The following is a 5280-nucleotide window of genomic DNA, read 5'->3' as shown; positions in this document are numbered from 1 at the left end:
AGCTGTCTATGAGGGTCAACTCCCAGAGTCCAGGCAGCAAGGTCTTCACGCAGTGGTCAATCTCAGTAAATGCATCTTCACATGACATCTCCTATCCATCTGAAAGCCAACCTCACATTCTGCTCAATGCATCACATCCCATCACTCACCCAGCAGCACTCCTTAGCACTGAGAAGTCACGTCTAACATCCAGATACTCCACTTTACCCTTATACACTTATCAATGTTGCAGCTTCACATCCAGCTCTCACTGTCTCCACATACCTCAGCTATTCAGCTGTGGCAGGCACATCACATAAACAAAGTGCTAGACATAAAATGACATTCAGTTCTCTATCTTGCAGGACAAGGTGACACACAATAGAAGGAAGCACAGCAGTGCCAGCAGGATACAAGGAGACCTTCATCGCCAGAGGCTTACAAAGGAGATGGATCTCTGTATCCATGGGGCCAGATTGTAACAACGAACTTCACTGGGAACATTGAGGATAACAGCATCCTACTGCCATACGCCCATTCTCAGTTCCCAGCTTAACTTCATCCTGGAATCTGGCATGAGTAAGTTGCAGAGTGTGGCCATGGATCTTCTATCCCCCACCTCAACCCCCTTCTCTCACAGCAAGCTTAATCTCCCACGTTCGTTCTTGCTTTTAGACACCCAAGAATTTCCACCCACCCAGATGCAGGAGCCCAAGGAAGAGGAAGGCAAGCAACAGCACAGCACTGATAAAGTGGTCCGTTCACCTGATCTGACACTCACAGCCAGCAGCCCAAACACTGATACTGCTATTATCTTGGAGGCTAGTTCAGAGTTGAGATCAGCATGTAGTGAGTCAATGGGCTACAGCCAGGCTAGGGTGAAAGGATGATTCACTTTTCAGCTCACTGGAGGGAAAGGTCGCAGACGAGCATTGCTACAAAGGACTCAGATAAAGACTTCGATGGGACGGGTTAGAGGAGAGCACTGAATGGACGTGGACGCTGAGGTTTTGGATGCATTGGTTAGCCTACCAGGCAGCCTCCTGTCACTGTCAAAGAGTAAGGAGGAATCTGGCCCCAACTTGGCAAAGTACATTGTGCAGTTACCCCTCTCCACAACCTCTGCTCCATCTCTGTCATACTGCAAATCCAGAGGCACTATCACTGCTACCCCCCCTCCTCTGCCTTTCCTGTGAGGTTGGGGCAATATTCTCTGGAAAATGCAGGAACTCACCAAAATACTTCCAAAAACACTACCAGAATAGGTTCAGACATTTTTCAATAGGATAAGTTCCAAAAATGTAACCCAGCTGCAAGTTGGGTGCCTGGTCCTATAAATAACATTGGTGCAGGACCCATCTTGTTGTTTCACACTTCTTTCTTCAAGTGTAGATAACACAGACATTGACAGGATCTTTGTTGTCCTCATTTGGAATTCTGGGGTCACATCAGCCAGTTGGACTATATGATATTAGGATAGTATCAAATCAATGTGTCATGGCACACGTAGGAATACCCATACAAGCACCTATATCCTTGGAGAACACCGCACCGGATCGCAGATAGCAGACGGCAGTGTACCTTTCCTCCAGGAAGGACAGGGAAGCCTTGGTAGCAGCACTAGGAGCAGCGCTACGCAAATGAATTCTGTGCCCGTTTTTTCAAATTCAATACAAGACATAAATGTTTGCTTTGGTGTGCATCTATATTCCTCCTAGCTTGTATATTGATTAAATTTCCCACTTAACTGTTGAGAATTGGGCATTATTTTGCTCAAATTGTTTGTTGTTTATTACACACGTTCTTGTTGCTATTTCGGCTGGTTTGCTTGCTGAAGTAAGTTTAAAAAATAAATACTGTCCAACTGCTCAGGCATGTATGAATTGACTTAAGGTGCACGTGGAACCTGGAACGTACACTGTCCGCAGTGAAGATGAAGTGATTGCAGGCAGCGGGGATTGTTTAAGTGAATGCGCTCATATAGATTCTCATTCTGAGCTAAAGGTACAGTAGAGCAGGATAAAAAACCCTATTTATTGGCAAGAAAGAAACAGCTCTGAGCCATGGCTCAGTCAATAGCATGCTTTCCTCTGAATCAGACACTTGTGGATTTAAGTCCCACTCTGGAGATAAAAGCACAAAGAAATCTCAGCCAACACTCCGATACATTACTGAGGGAATGCGACTCTGTTAAAGGTGTCATCTTTCAGGTGAAATATTAAACCAAGGCCCTTCTACCATCTCAGGTGGACACATATCCCATGGCACTATTTCAAAACAAAACAGGGGAAGTCACCCCAGTGTCCTATTTAACTTTCAACCTACATCAAAAAAGCAGTCAGTGTCCAAATGTTGCACGACCTGGACCACATTCAGGCTTTGTTTATAAGTGACATTCGCTCCACACAAGTGCCAGGCAATAACCATCTCCAACAAGAGAGAATCTATCCATCTCCCATTGACATCCAATGGCATTACCATCACCGAATCCCCGGTATCAACATTCTGAGGGTTACTATTGACCAGAAACTGAGCTGGACCAGCCGTATAAATACTGTGGCTACAAGATCAAGTCAGAGCCTAGGAATTCTGAGGCCAGTAACTCACCTCCTGACTCCACAAAGCCTGTCCACCAGGCAGAAGTCAGGAGTGTGATGAAATAATGTTTGCTTGCCTGGATGAGTGCAGCTCCAATAACACTCAAGAAGCTCGACACCATCCAGGACAGAGCAGCCCACTTGGCCGGCACCCCATCCACCACTTTAAATACTCACTCCCTCCACCATCAATGCAAAATGGCAGCAGTGAGTACCAAGTACAAGATGCACTGCAGCAAATCACCAAGCCTCCTTTGACAGCACCTTCAAATTCATTACGTCTACCACCTAGAAGGACAAAGGCAATGGACCCATGTGAACACCACCACCTACAAATTCCCTTCCAACCCACACACCATCCTGACTTGGAAACATATCGCTGTTTCTTCACTGTCAAGGGATCAAAATCCTGGAACTTTCTCTCTCACAGCACTGTGAGCATAGCTACACCACATGGGCTGTACCACCATCTTCTTGAGGGAAATTAGGAATGGACAATAAATGCTGGCCTAGCCAGTATTGCCCACATCCCACAAAAAGAATAAAAAAACACAGATTATCTTGTCATTAGTTCATTGCTGTTTGTGGAAGCATACAAATTGGCTGTAAAGTGCTTTGGTGCTATGAAAGGTGCTATATAAATGCAAGTTGGCATCTTGTGGAATTGGACTTAGGCCATTTTAACTTTAGGTGATGGTTTAAAACTTAAATGGAAAAAAATGTGGCTGGGGTTTATAATGGATGGCCGATCCAATATTGCCAATATTTTACTTTACACCAAGTAATCTGTGATGTTTAGCTGCACTTTCCCAAGAAATTCACTGTTGGGAAGCAGTCGAAACAAATGATTGTAGTGGCTCGTAACCTGAAGAACTCAATCAATGGGCAATTTTAACTGCTTGTAGCTTTCAGGCTGCAGGTCAATGACAGGATTTTTTTCTCCTTTTTTAAGCTTGTTTCATGTCTACAATAAAAGTGTTGTCTGCTGCAATGACATGGCAGTGTGACTGTGGATGGAATATTTTAATATACAGTGCAGTTTGGTTAATGGATGAAATGCTAATCTTCAGATTTGCAGTTCTGACTGAGCAGGATAGAATCAGGTCTTCCATGCCTCAGCACCCCATTGAAAACGCTAGTGTACTGAGGAACAGTGGAACCTAGGCCTGAATTTTCCCCATTGGGCAGGCTTGGCGGGAGCGGGTGGGGGCGGTTCCACTATTGGAACCCTAAAACGGCGGTGGAGCCCGCTTCTCCGGCAGGAATCGGCTCCCCGCCCGCCGGAGATTGGTTCGGACCCGCCCGCCGGTAGGCAGAAAATTCTGCCCCAAGTGTTTATGAATTAATAGCGGGGCAACATAAAACACCAGTGAGAAACCCATGGTGTGCCTAAGGTGCCTTATGCACTTGCGGGTGCTACATCTAGGTGCTCCCCCCTCGCTGGCAGTGAGACAGTTCGCTCATTGTGCTGTCCTATTTGCCTCGATGACCTTTGCAACCATACTCTGGCCCTTGGAGTCTTTGATGGCCCCACCTGGGAGGGAGTGGCCAATTCCACAGCTGGCATCTCCCCAGTCGCCGCAGCCTCATCGGATCCCACAGTCACTGGCAGAGGGGCGGAGGAGCTGCTGCCCTCATCCGGAGCACCCTGAGAGGAGCTGCAGAGGCGACAGGCAGCTGCTGCACCGACGTGAGGTCACTTCGGGCTTCCCTGCTCACTGTAGATGGATGGGCACCGAGCTGGGATACTTGGTGCGCAAACCATCTCCCACACTGGCATTGAAAGGAAGAACAAGGACATTTGATTAGTTAAAGTGGAGACAATGTCAATGTGCATGCCTGTCCCCTGGGTCAGTAAGCATTCATCCTTCCATAATTAATGGCCCACCCAAATTGCAAGCTTCAATCACTGGGCATTCAACAGTGCCATGGCTGCTGGGCCACACTCGGTGACCTCAATGCTTGGCAAACATACCACCCTGTGGCACCCCAGCCTCACCGCCACCGGTGGACTTGGGCGCATGGCGCCTCTCCAGATCCATGGCCTCCTTCTCAAATCTAGTCACGATGGCCAACTGGGCCTGGCCTCTACCAGTCCGCATCCACTCAGTGGCATTGTGTGCAGTCTTCTCCTGAAAAGGAGAAAAGAGCATTGATTAGTCCACCCTGTACCTGGATTCCCATCACATCCCTGCCACCCCAGCCAGAGTGGGTAAGAGCAGGGCTCCAGTTCTTCGTTACCCCGCAGCTACCACACACTCACACAAAGAAACCAGGGCTGACCCCATCACATTTGGCACTACACGGTCTAACCTTGCAAAACAAGGAGGCATAAGCACGTGGAATGCAAAGGGCAGCAGATGCATTGGTACCCCACCACCTGGAAGCTCCCCTCCCAGCATGTTAGCGCCCTGACTTTGACATACTTCGCAGTTCCAGCACTGTGCCTAGGTGCAGACCCTTGTGTTTGTCCCCAAAATAGTACTCTGGGTGTGAGTGTCACACATGCTGTGGGTGTAGAACCCATCTCAGCACTACCCTCTCAGGATGAACTAGGCATGGGCAATTTTGGCTGGCTCACCCAGCGAGGGCAACATGCTGTGAAGAATTCAATGCTGTAACTGCACCCAGAGTTGTTGGTAGGGGGGGAAGGTGGGGGTGAGGGGAGGGGGTCGGCCTTGGCAGGGGAAGGCTGCCGGTTGTA

The sequence above is a fragment of the Cetorhinus maximus genome, chromosome 2, assembly GCF_964194155.1.
Source record: "Cetorhinus maximus chromosome 2, sCetMax3.hap1.1, whole genome shotgun sequence".
NCBI lineage: Eukaryota > Metazoa > Chordata > Chondrichthyes > Lamniformes > Cetorhinidae > Cetorhinus > Cetorhinus maximus.
The sequence above is the reverse complement of the archived record's forward strand: the minus strand, read 5'-3'. Positions refer to the sequence as shown.